The following is a 13,253-nucleotide window of genomic DNA, read 5'->3' as shown; positions in this document are numbered from 1 at the left end:
ACTATTTCCGCCACCTTTTGCCTCCACACAGATGGCCTGGCCCCTGCAAACCCAAGAGGCCCTACATCTGCACAATAAGCTGAGAGGTGTCCCGAGAGACAGACTCTCTTATCACCATGTCTTACACTTACCGCCATATCCTTAACACTCAGGAGAGCACCTAGCATATTGTAGTTAATCAACGAACAAATGAATGGCCAGCCACAACATGTGGGCCCTGCACACGAGGCAGGGATCTGTCAGAGCCGTAAACCAAATTGAACCAGCATTCAATTTCCTCTTTCACATCCATCCATCCTGTGTTCCGCTACTTAGCTCTGCACGGCCATCTAGCCAACCACCCGGAGGGAGGACCAGAGACTTGCTGGAGTCATTCCATGTACTTTCCCAAGACACGCATTGCTAATGCCTGGTAGAATAAAGGGTCCTGCAGACAAGCAGGCCCCAGCCCATCCTGCCCTTCCTTGGAAGATCTTCAGATCGTGCTGTTATCCCTAGAGTAACTTGTTCCGTTGATCAAATTTTTGGATCAGTAAGTGATGCGATGCTTTTGACTAGTTAGTCTAGATCAAAATCACTCGGAGGTTGTTTTATTCTCCGAGGTCACCCCAACCTAAATTGTTGACTCATGGTGAGGTCTGTTGCCCCTGTTGGTTGATTGATAAGGTCTCTTTGAGCCAGTTAATCAAAGCTCCATAGGGTCTTCTCGTCTTGTTATTATATTCCCGTCTCTTCACCGGAAGGTCAATTTCACGGATTGGAAGTAAGAGACAGTAAAGCCCTCGTGTGGCCATTCATACAAGTCCCTATTTAGGGAACAAGTGATTATGCTACAGAAGTTTCATATCATTGATATCACTGACCTAGGTTCAAATCCCTAATCTTACCTACTGATACCTTATAACAGCCTCTGTGACTTAATCTCTTATACTTGACAGCCGAGACCCTCACTTCTGATGCTTGACAGGCTCTCTTCCCCTTATGACCTTTGCTGACTTTTTGATCTCTGCCAGCCTTGACTGTGGCCATAGACTGGTTCCCAGATTTGGTGAAGTCTTGCACCACCTTCCTTAGCAGGCTCCTGTTCCCTCAACTCCAGTCTCAGTGTAAAATAAAGTGCAGAAGAGAAACCCTAAAGCAGTTATTGTCAGTCTCAATACTTGCAGCATATTCCTTCCTCACAAAGCCAGGAACAGGAAAGATGAGCTTCCTTCTAAACTAGAAACTGGTAAACTCCAAGGGGGGACCTGCCTTGACCTCCCCTCTCCTGGTGATCTTATTCTCTACCCTACCTCACTTATTTACTCCTAAATTATACCCTAGACCGGGTCATTACTGATAACCAAAGCCCTCTCTAATCCCAATCTCAAACTGTCTCTCTGGCCACTTCCACCTCTGTAAGCACAGCTCACCTACTCTTGTAGCTAAATTCCCATCCTTCAACCCACTAGATCTTCAAGCCATAGGTTCTGCCATCTTTCCAATGTCCTTCAGCTCCTTCTGTTCGTACTGTAATTCTTACCCATCTTGAATTACACATCAATCATAATAATCACTTCCTTAATTCACCCTCAGCTTCTTCGCTTCTCTCTCAGTCAGCTAAAACACAACCGTGGCTAAATTCTGCTCCCTACCTACTCCGGGCATGTGCCTGCACAGGTGAAGGAAGCTGGCTGGAGAAAGATGCACACTGGTTCATCTTTTTTTTTTTTTTTTTAAGATTTTTAAAAAATGTTTATTTATTTTGAGACAGAGAGAGAGCAAGAGAGTGAGCATGAACAGGGGAAGGGAAGAGAGAGAGGGAGAGAGAGAGTCCCAAGCAGGCTCTGCGCTGTCAGCATGGAGCTGGACGTGGGGCTCGATCTCATGAACCATAAGATCCTGACCTGAGCTGAAATCAAGAGTCAGACGCTTAACTGACTGAGCCACCCAGACACCCCTTGTCTCACCTTAACTGCGAATGAGTGAGGCCCCTGTGCTGCCTGGCAACCATACTATATGTTACTAGCTCATTCTCTGGTTCTAGATAACTATTCACACCTTCTCCTCTTGTCATGTCCCCAACACCTCCTCCCTTATTCTTGCTGTCCACAGATGGTGTCACTTACCACAGCACCAAAAGAACAGAAACAGAACAGAGTTTCTATAAGCTCCCTATCAGCACTTGCCTGCATCTGTGCCCCCAGTCTCTACTTTCTTTCCTATTTGAAGTCTCCATACTCACCCCCGGGCCAGTTTTTGTTCCCTAGACCTGATCCCTTCCCATTTTCTACAGACACTGCTCCGGGAAGTCTTCACTCCTGCATCATCTCATTTCTCGCTTATTCCCGTTAGCCTAGAGATGTTATTTTCCCCCCATAATGAACTTGCCCCTGCCCCCTCTCTCTTTTAAAGCTTTAACATTTTCACTTTCCCAACTCTCTATTACAAAAAAATCAAACATACAGCAAAGTTGAAAGAATAATACAAGGATCACCTATATATCTACCACCTAGATTCATGCATTTGCTTCTTTCTCTTTACAGAAACACACCTTGAAAGGGTTGTCTACACCTGCCATCTCTAAGCTCTCTCCTCCCATGTGTCCTGAATCCATTCTAATGACTCCCTCTCAACTCATCATTCAAGGTCACCAACTTTCTTTAAAAAAATTTTTTTTTAATGTTTATTCATTTTTGAGACAGAGGGAGATAGAGTGCAAGTGGGGGAGGGGCAGAGAGCGAGGGAGACACAGAATCTGAAACAGGCTCCAGGCTCTGAGCTGTCGGCACAGAGCCCGACGCGGGGCTCGAACCCATGAACCGTGAGGTCATGACCTGAGCTGAAGTCAGACGGTTAACCGACTGAGCCACCCAGGTGCCCCATCAAGGTCACCAACTTTCATGTTGCTACATCCAATGGTCAATTCTTATTGACCTATTAGTAGAGTGACCACACAACATTTTGATCTTCCTGGGACGATCTTGGATTCCGTATCTCATCCTGGAGTAATTACTAAAAGTGTCCTGGTTTGGACAATTTATAGGCGCACACTACCTACGAGCAACATATGATACAGTTCATCGTTCCTCTTAAAAGACTTTCATAGTTTGGTTTCCAGAACGCCACACTTTCCTGATTTTCCTCCTATGACACTGGGCATTCTTCTTTCTCCTTTGCAGATTCTTCTGCATCTTCCACAGCACTAAATGTCAGTTTGCCCTACGCCTCAGTCCTTTTCTTCCGCATCTGCATTCACTTATTTGGCAGTCTCTTCCATTTTCACAGCCTGGACCTCTCCCCTGAATGCCAGACTTGTACATTCTCCTGCCTTCTCGATACCTCCACTTTCATGTCTATGAGGCCTCTCAAATTTTACATGTTTAAACTCGAGTTCCCGATACTCCCCCGAAAACCTGCTTTTCTTGCAATCATCTCTCCATCTTGGTAAAAGGCACCTTCTTTATGCTTCTAGTTGCTCAGGCTAAACACTGGAAGTCAGCCTAGATTCTTTTCTTTCTCTCACACCCACATCCGAGCCGCTGGCAAACCTGTCATCTTTACCTTCAGGATATCTCTTCTTACCGCCTCCGCTGCTTCCACCGCGGTCCGAGTCACCATCCTCTCTCTGGTAGATTATTATAACGGTCTCCTAATTGGACTCCCGACCTTCCTGGCAACAGTCGACTCTCATCAAGGCAGCCAGAATGATCCTGTAAAACCTATGATACTCCTCTGCCTATTCCTCCATCCTTACTATGACCTACAATATCCCCAGGCTTTGGACTTCTCTTAACTTTCAGACTTCATCTCTTATTATTCTCCACTCCAGCAACACAGGCCTCCTTCCTGTTCTGGGATCCCACCTCAGAGCTTTTGCACTGGCTATTCCCTGTTCCCAAAGGGCTCTTCCCTCAGATGTCAGCACACCCCCCCCTCCCTAACTTCCTTCAGAGTCTTACGTAAGTGTCATCTTCCCAGGGAGGGCTTCCCCAAGGCACCCTATCTAAAGTGGCAACCCGTGGGGCGCCTGGGTTAAGCGTCTAACTTCAGGCTCAGGTCATGATCTCATGGTTCCTGAGTTCGAGCCCTACATCGGGCTCTGTGCTGACAGTATAGAGCCCACTTTGGATCCTCTGTCTCCCCCCACTGCCTCTCCTCTGAGCATTTGCTCTTTCTTTCTCTCTCTCTCTCTCTCTCCCTCAAAAATAAACATTAAAAGGGGTGCCTGGGTGGTTCAGTCAGTTAAGCGTCTGACTTCAGCTCAGGTCATGATCTCACGGTCTATGGGCTGGAGCTCCGCGTCGGGCTTTGTGCTCAGAGGCTGGAGCCTGCTTCGGATCCTGTCTCCCTCCCTCTCTGCCCCTCCCCTGCTGGTGCTCTGTCTCCCTCACTTTCAAAAGTAAACATAAAAAAATTTGTTTAATAAAAAATAAACATTAAAAAAAAAAACTTAACAAAAATAATGTGGCAACCGTTCCCTAACTTTCTAGTCCCCACTCCTGCTTTAGTTTTCTCTGGCACTCCCCACTATCATTTTACTTACATGTCTTGATTTTTTTTGCCTGCTTCCACTAGAATATGAGCTCCACGAAGGCAGGGATGTTTGTGTATTTATTTTGCTCACTGCTGTATCTCCAGCACCTGGAGCAGCACCTGATGCCTAGCAGGCACTCCATAAATATTTGTTGAATGAATGAATGTAAAATGGGGCTAACATCCCCACCTCACGGATTACCGTGGAGATGAAATGAGATAAAGCATGCAAAGTTCCTGGCACACCATGTTGCTCAATAACTGTCAGCTTCCTTCACCTCCCTCCCTCCCCTCCCAGTTTTGGTATCAGCCATGCCCTCCCTCTCCCTCGGGGAGTGCCGGGTCAGAGGCAGGGGTGATGGCAGTAGCTGCCTTACCAGCAACCACCGAAAGCCCTCCCGGGATTCCCTCAGTCCCGAGGTGCAGCCCTGCTCCCAGACACTGATTTCTCTGGTGAGGTGTGAGCCACCTCGCTTTAACTCAGGAAGCTGGAGGCTCCAGAATGACTAAGTGAGGCTTTCAGATCTTTGTATCTGTGACCAGATCTTTGTATCAAAGGCCCAGGGACTGTGGTGCCCAGTACCCCAGCCTCTCGCGCACACCCCAGCAACACTGCTCTGATGTGCCTCACCCCTGGGCGAACGTCTTAGTCTCGCAGGTTTGTGCAGTGACACTACCTCACTGTCTCCCCAGCCGTCCTCCAGAATTCTCTACCACAGTGCTTCTGGGCCCCTCCACGTTACAATGTAGAACCTGCCCAGGACTTTGCCCACTTCATTTCAGGAAGCCCAGTGCGCTCTGTGCCCGAGACTACTGCTGTCCCCACACACAGGAGGGTCCCGGGAACTAACATCCTTGGCCAGCTGCTGGCCAGGCACAATCCGTTCTGGCTATGGCCGCTCCTTTCTGGAATGGCCTGAGTCCTGTCCCTGCCCTGACTCTGGGCACCCTTCTCTTCACTTTAGGAACTGAGGCAGGCCTGGGGTTACTCTTTTAGCATCCCTGCCCCTATACTTGGATGACTAAGCCAGCTGGAGAAAACCCTCACAAGCACAACTGGCGCCACTACAGATCCCTGGTCTCCCACGTGGCCTGCTCTGCTGCTCGGCGGTCTTTGGGCTGCCCATTCTCCACAGTGGCCTCATAAGTGTCTTTCACTCTTCCCAAACCTCCATCCTCGCACCCCGCCCTCATGTGCAGCCCGTGAACCCATCTCCTGCTTTCTAGGGAAAATTAAAGCCACCAGCAGGGAATATCTTCACTTTTGCACTGCACTTACAAGCCCATCTATGTTTCTACCACTCTCTCCTCTTGAGATCAAAGGCCAGTCCCTCCCCTCCCTGTCCTCAGGGACCTTGTGGTGCCACCCACCCAGTCATTCTCTCCTGTGTTCCCACCTCTCTTCTCTGTGAACAGGACTCTCCCACACGCTCTTCACTCTCATGGCCATACCTTCTTCTCTCCCTCACTCCCCAAAGAGTCCACACACACCGACCACAGGTCCTGCTTCACAATTCAGCCCGAAGTGTGGCCTCCTCCAGGTCCCCTACCCCAGAGGCATAGGTCTCACCCAGGACTTCTCTGTCTCTAGTTCCAACCTCTGAGGCCCCATTCCTGCCTTGCCTCTGACAGGTTTCAAGCCTCTTATTCTCAAAACACATGTTCTGACACTGGACCAGACTAAGCAAAGGCTGACTGTTCTCAGCCTGATCTCAGACCTTCCTAGGAAGCCCTTCCTCTACCCTGTCTCTGGTCCCTGAGCACTGACTTCGCCTGATCCCATCTTCTGGCTCCCTTGTTCTTGGCCTGGCCTGTGACTGCTAGGGGCTGGTGGCATATCCGAACCTCCTGCTGGATTGAAATTCAGCAGGGTCTGTGTGGTTCCTATTTGCATCATGCATGGTGCTTACACTCTCACCTACTGTTTTGCATTATAATAGAATTCTTTTATCCTCACAAAAGCCATGTGAAGTGAGCAGGGTGGGCATTTCCCCTCATTTACAGATGAAGAGACTGAGGTTCAAAGAGTTTAAGTGAGTTGTCCAAGGTGAAAAGGTGCTAAGCCAGATCTGAAACCTGGGATTTCTGATTTCAAAGTCAGCGTGCCTCCTAGGACTCTGCAATGCTGATTTAAAGGATGTGTCTTGGAAGTGCGCCTGGGTGGCCCAGTCGGTTGAGCGTCTGACCCTTGGTTTCAGCTCGGGTCGTGATCTCATGGTTCATGAGTTTGAGCCCCACATCACCCTCTGCACTGACAGTGCGGAGCCTGCCTGGGATTCTCTTTCTCCCTCTCTCTGTCTCTCAAAATGAATAAACTTAAAAAATAAAAAATAAAAACATAAAGGATGTGGCTTGTGGATGGAGCTCTCAGACACCACATGGGGGTTGTGACAACGGCCCAGAAGAGCATGTGGCCAATGTCCTCTCGGATAGACTCAGTCAGGTATAAGACACGGGTAGCAGAGTGGGCGAGGTGGTAGGACAGTGCAAGGGTTTGGTAGCTGGTGCACAGCTCTGTTCATGCCTACAAGGTCAGTGGCAAGATTCTGTTTTAGGCTTATCTTGGTCACTGTTCTTACGTATATTGTTTGGACAGGGATAGAATCGCTTGGTCATCAAATCTACGGAAGACAAAGAAAGGAAAGAAACAGCTTATGCTGGAGGTCTAAGGAGGATCCAGAAAGCTCCAGACAGGCAGCTACATGGCCAGGCCTGGTTTAGGCCCATAAATTCCACCATACATGCTGAGTAGGACAGGGATAGGGATTTGGCATCAGCATGTATAAAATAAGCTTCCAGCCTATGAGACGTGCCCGCTAAAGTAGTGTCTCTTGGAGGTCAGTCACTATAAGGAACATCAAAAATAGGGAAATGCCTAGCCCACTATCCTCTGTGCCTGCAAGGCTACCTCGGAGTGAGCCTGAGCTCCATTCTGGGTGTCTCCTAAGGGAACAGCAATAAAGTGGACCTGCCCCAGAGAAGAGGACTACCATGACAGCAAGGGGCCTTCCGTAATTCAAGGGAACTAAGGTGCTGCAGGCTCAAGATCACCAACTTCAAATCTCTGACCATCTGATAGAGGGGATCCAATTTGTTCTGCGTGGCTCTGACAGGCACAATTAGGCCCATAGGTGGAAGTCACAGAAAGACAGATTTTGCCTTTTCTTAGTTAAAACTCTCTAGTTACGGAGGCTCTTGAAATGGATGGGCTGTTTCTGCAGGTTAATAGCCTCTGGTTCTTGGGAATGGGGGTAGACTGGGCAATCTCTATGGTTCAGAGACACCGGGTTCTAGATCTACCAAGCCCGGGGAAATGGCAAGAATCATCTCCTCCATGGGCCTCCCCGGGGTGAAGCTGGGCTGGATGTGGTGGCAGGTCCAGCCTCCAGTACCACCTCCATGGCTGAGGCTGCAAATTCAGTCACTCAGTGCTAGTGTCTGGGGACTTTCTTGGTAGGGCTGTCTACAGCTTGGTTAACTTGTCTTCTTTCTTTAAAAGGAAAAACTTCAGAAAGGGGGGAGGCTGTGGGAGACTATTTCCATCTCGGGTATCTATTCCAAAGCTCTGGTGTTTTGCCAGGATTTAAGCATGGTATACACGACACTGTTAAAAATAACTCCTTGATTGAACAGGAGGCGTGGGAGAGAGGGGACAGCCAGGCAATTTTGCTGGAGGGTCGGGAGGTGAATGTGGAGATGAAACTTGTACCCAGAGATCCTGGGAAGGTTTTATTCCAGAAGAGTTATGTAGACTCAAAGAGCCTTAAGGACCACAGAAATACTATCCCTCAGTGCTCCTTTTCAGAGAATTACCCAATAAGTGCCCTGCTTTGGGCATGCTTAGGACATAAACAAGCTACCAGTTTTGAAGAGCTCTCCCAGGATTGAGTCTGCCATTTTTCGGCCCTGATTGCCAGCCTATGAGACAAAGGTCAGGGAATAACAACAAGAAGTTGAAGCCAAGAGAGGTTAACAATGTCAAAAGCCACAGAGAGGTCAAAGCCACAGAGGCCAGAGAAAGGTCTACTGGATTTAGCTATTGGGAGGTCCTTGTGATCATATGTGAAGTCTTCCAGACTTTTCCTTCTATAACCATAGCATAAATGGAATTATCTCATATGTACTGTTTCACAGCTTGCTTTTGAAAAATTTAACAATAAATTGTGGGGTCGTGACAATAAATATAATCTGACATCATTTTTTATGACTACATAGTATTTCATCATGCGGGCATACTATATTTACTTAATCATTCTCAACTAAGAGACATTCATGTTGTTTCCAATTTTTTGCTATTATAAACATGCTGCAACAAGCATCAGATTACAATAACTTACATGCACAGACATGATTATGTCCTTCTGTTAAGTATTTAGAAGTAGAATTGCTGGATCAAGTGGAATCCACATTGTATATTTTATTACACATTGCCTACGTTGCCCTCTATAATTTTGGGGAGAACAAAATGCTGTTCTCATGACTTCCTCCAATCTTTCGAGCCATTCTCTCTCCTCTTTCTCCCTTATGTGTTGGGATTCCCCAATTACGTCCTTCTGTTTTCTTCTTCCTCCCCAAATTACAAACTCAAATGCCTACGAGAGCCAAGAAGGTACTGTAAATACAGGAATTGGGCCAGATGTGAGACAGTAAGAAGTGGCAGGGTTACAGCAAGCTGGAACATACACACTGCCTAAAAGCATTCACATTACTTGAAAACACTGTGGCAGCCACACAAAGCATGTCTGCAGGTGGGTTTAGCTGGTAAACAACTAGTTGGGACCCAGTCTATACACTTTTTCTACAGTACCTCATCCACTGCCCAAACTCCATCTATATGCTGACAGCTCCCACTGCATCATCTCTGGCCCTGACCTCTCCTCCTGGACTCCAGACTCATGTACGCAAATGACTACTCTACATCTCCCAAGCGTCCTCAAAGCATCTCAAAACCATCATGTCCACAACCAAGTTCATTATCTTCATCCTTTCCTCTCCTCCTGACAAAAGCCAGAAACCTAAAACCAGAAATAACTGCCCTTCTTTGCAGGTCCCCTATCTCAATGAATGGCACCCTCAATTTTCCTATCTGGAAGCCAGAAACCTTGGGAGTCATTCCAGATTCTTCTCTCGCCCTAGCCTTCCAAATTATCAAATCAATTCAATAGGCATAATAAGCACTTTCTTGAGTACCTAATCAGTACCCGGTGCTATTAGGTGCTAGGACTGACCACAAAGATGGATGATATGGAGCCCCTGCCCTGGAGGGGGAGACAGATAACAATGTCATGATCAGATGTGGCGGCGGTGGTGTGGTGGTAGGAGAAACACCATACAAGATGTTCTGGGATGAGAGAAAGGGCATTCTTTGATTCTATTTCCTAAGTGTTCCTCAAATAGTCCCTATTCTCCATCCTCACAGGATTGCCATTTTCAGTGACTGCAACAGTGTTGTAACTGATCTCCACGTTTCCAAGTTCTCTCCTCCAATTCATCTTCCATACTGGGTTAGAACAATCTTTCCAAATAGCAGATCTGGCCATGTCTTTCTCTCATCTTTTGTCTAAAACATTTCAATAATACCCCATGCTATTCAGGATAGAATAAAAATCCTTTCAGAATGACTTGTAAGGTGTCCCAGGATCTGGCCCTGGATGACTTCTCTAGTCCCGTCTTCCAGCATTATAGGACATAACCCTACACCCTGAACATGCCAAACCACTGGCAGCTCTCTGAATACCCGTGTGTGTCTCATGCTCTTGGTTTATGCATTCCCTCTGTCTAGAACACCTGCCCTATCATTTCTCATTTGCCTAATTCCTATGCAATCTTTAAGACTTGGATAAAATGTCACCTCCTTCAAAAATCCTTCCCTTACCACTTCACCAAAAAAGATGGCTTCTCCAGGTGTTTTCTGTTACACACCCTCCCCTACTCCCTACTGCAGGCTGATAGCAGGGGAGGGAAAGGAACTTCTGAGACATTTTGCCCTTGCTGCTGAAGGGGACCATGACACGTCCTTACCTGGAGGTATTTGAGAACAGGCAGTGTTCAGAAACCATGGGATTGTGGGGCAGACAGTGAGCAATTCCAGAGGTCAGGAGACCAGAAAAAGGCACAGTTCTTTGGCTCTGGCTGGGCATAGCCTTGAGGAGCTCATGAATATTTCTGGTCCATAGACTACATATTTTGAGGAGCTACTGACATGACCTAGCCTACCCACTGACATTTAAAGCACCCACTCCTGCCAAATACAAAACAAAACAAAAACAAACAAAAAAAGAAAGCAAGTTTCAACTAAATGATGGTGAGATACCACTCACTGTTGTACCAATGAACTTTTACGTTTTCATTTATTTTATTAAAAAAATTTTTTTTTAACGTTTATTCATTTTAAGAGACAGAGAGAGACAGAGTGTGAGTGGGGGAGGGGCAGAGAGAGCAAGACACAATCCAAAGCAGGCTCCAGGCTCTGAGCTGTCAGCACAGAGCCTGACTCAGGGCTCAAACTCACCGACCGTGAGATCATGACTTAAGCCAAAGTGAGCCGCTCAACCGACTGAGCCACCCAGGTGCCCCTTTTTTTATTTTTATTTTTAAATTTATTATTATTATTTCTTTAATGTTTATTTATTTTTGAGACAGGCCGTGAGTGGGGGAGCAGCAGAGAGAGAGGGAGACACAGAATCCGAAGCAGGCTCCAAGCTCTGAGCTGTCAGCACGGAGCCTGACACAGAGCTCGAACTCACAAACCGTGAGATCATGACCTGTGAGATGAAGTCCGATGCTTAACTGACTGAGCCACCCAGGTGCCCCTATTTTTTTTAATTAAATTAAAATTTTTTTAGAGAGTGAGTGTGCTCAAGTGGGGGAGGGGCGAAGGGGCGGGGGGGGGGGGGGAGAGAGAGAGAGAAAATCCTAAGCACGTTCCATGCTGAGCACAAAGCCTGACATGGGGATCGATCCCACGACCCTAGGATCATGACCTGAGCCAAAATCAAGAGTCAGACGCTCAACCAACTATGCCACCCAGGCACCCCCATCTCTGGGTTTGTTTTTTTTTTTAATTAAAAAAAAATTTTTTTTAAACGTTTATTTATTTTTGAGACAGAGAGAGACAGAGCATGAACGGGGGAGGGGCAGAGAGAGAGGGAGACACAGAATCGGAAGCATGCTCCAGGCTCTGAGCCGTCAGCCCAGAGCCCGACGGGGAGCTCGAACTCACGGACCGTGAGATCGTGACCTGAGCCGAAGTCGGACGCCCAACTGACTGAGCCACCCAGGCGCCCCCCCATCTCTGGGTTTTAAATGCTAGAAGCAGATTATTAGAATGAAAGTCGAGAAGTACTGTAAATAATAATGGCACAGGAGTGGATCCAGAAATCCAAGCCTTCTCTGACCCCCTCAATTTAATTAGGTGTCTCCTTTCTGTACCTTCATGGCATCCTACGCTTTCCTCTACCATTGTGTCAATAATCTATATTATAAGCATTTTGTGTTCATGCCTGACTCCCCTTTCTAGACCGACTTCTAGGCTGGGAATTATATGTTACTCTGCATCCTTAATACCCAGCATGGTGCCAGTACATGGAAATGCTTACAAGATACATACCAGGGGAGGGAGTCAAAGGAAGTTTAGGCAGACAGATTTCAAGTGGAGAAGTCTGGTGATAAAGAGGGAGATATACAATGAATCTGTGTGATATCGAGAAAAAAAAATGTCTTTTATTACGTCAGAGACTTGAGGAAATTGTCAAGGAACCGCATAAAGACTTCGTTATAAGAATATGGTTCAGAGCGATGTTGAACCAAATGAGGGTTGCTGGAGGGGTGTTAGGTGGGGGGGATGGGCTAAATGGGGGATGGGCATTAAGGAGGGCACTTGTGGGGATGAGCACTGGGTGTTGTATGTGGGTGATGAATCACTAAATTCTACTCCTGAAATCATTATTACACTATATGTTAACTAATTTGGATCAAAATCAGATTAAAAAAGAACGGGCAGTAAAAGTAGACTTAAAAAAAAAAAAGAAGAAGAAAAAGAAAGAACAGAAAGGATGGTGGTGCTCCTCATCTCCCCTGGATGTTCCACTGGAATCTCAAGGTCAGCATTTCCCCCAATGAACTCAACAGCTGCCCCCCAAACTTGTGTTCTCTAGGATAGGAAGTGGCACCCCAGCTGCCTCAAACAGCAGGGGGGCTGTTTTCCCTACTCCCTCTACCGGCCACCTAACATCCCCATTTCTCTCCTGCTGACATCTCACCAATCCACCCCTGTCCCATCACTGCCTCCTGAGGGTCGCCCTCCTCATTCTCACCTCCTCTGACCACCCGCCCTTCCCCCTTTCAGGTACTGATCTTTCTAAAGCACAAATCCCATGCCACCCCTCCCCCGCCTTGCCTTGAAACCATCGCTGACCTCATCATAAACTCCTTGGCATGGCATTTGGGGCCTGTTCCAAGCCCAGGGCCTGTACTCCAGGCAGCCCAGATGACCTGCCAGGGAGCCTCCTTCCCTCAGGGTGAGTGCCTTTCCTAGACTCTCTGCCTTGCCAGCTAATGTCCTCTAATAGTCAGCATGGGCGGCACCTCCTCTAGGAAGCCCTTCCTGCCTCCCCGCTCCCATGTGGTTAGATGTCCCTAATCTGCTTGGCTTGCTGGTTCCCTGCAGTCAACTCATTCTCCTGCTTGTCACCCACTCACTGCAAGCTCCTAGGAGGCAGTGACCATTTCTTACCACT

The 13,253-nt window shown here is 47.4% G+C and overlaps 1 protein-coding gene across 7 annotated transcripts in view; it reads right to left on the bottom strand.

The window, feature by feature from the left end:
• ST3GAL3 (ST3 beta-galactoside alpha-2,3-sialyltransferase 3) overlaps positions 1 to 13,253 on the bottom strand; it is a 199,267-nt gene that overhangs the window by 43,231 nt on the left and 142,783 nt on the right. The gene's annotated exons all lie outside the window — the stretch shown is intronic.

The sequence above is a fragment of the Felis catus genome, chromosome C1, assembly GCF_018350175.1.
Source record: "Felis catus isolate Fca126 chromosome C1, F.catus_Fca126_mat1.0, whole genome shotgun sequence".
Lineage (NCBI taxonomy): Eukaryota > Metazoa > Chordata > Mammalia > Carnivora > Felidae > Felis > Felis catus.
The sequence above is the reverse complement of the archived record's forward strand: the minus strand, read 5'-3'. Positions and strand labels throughout refer to the sequence as shown.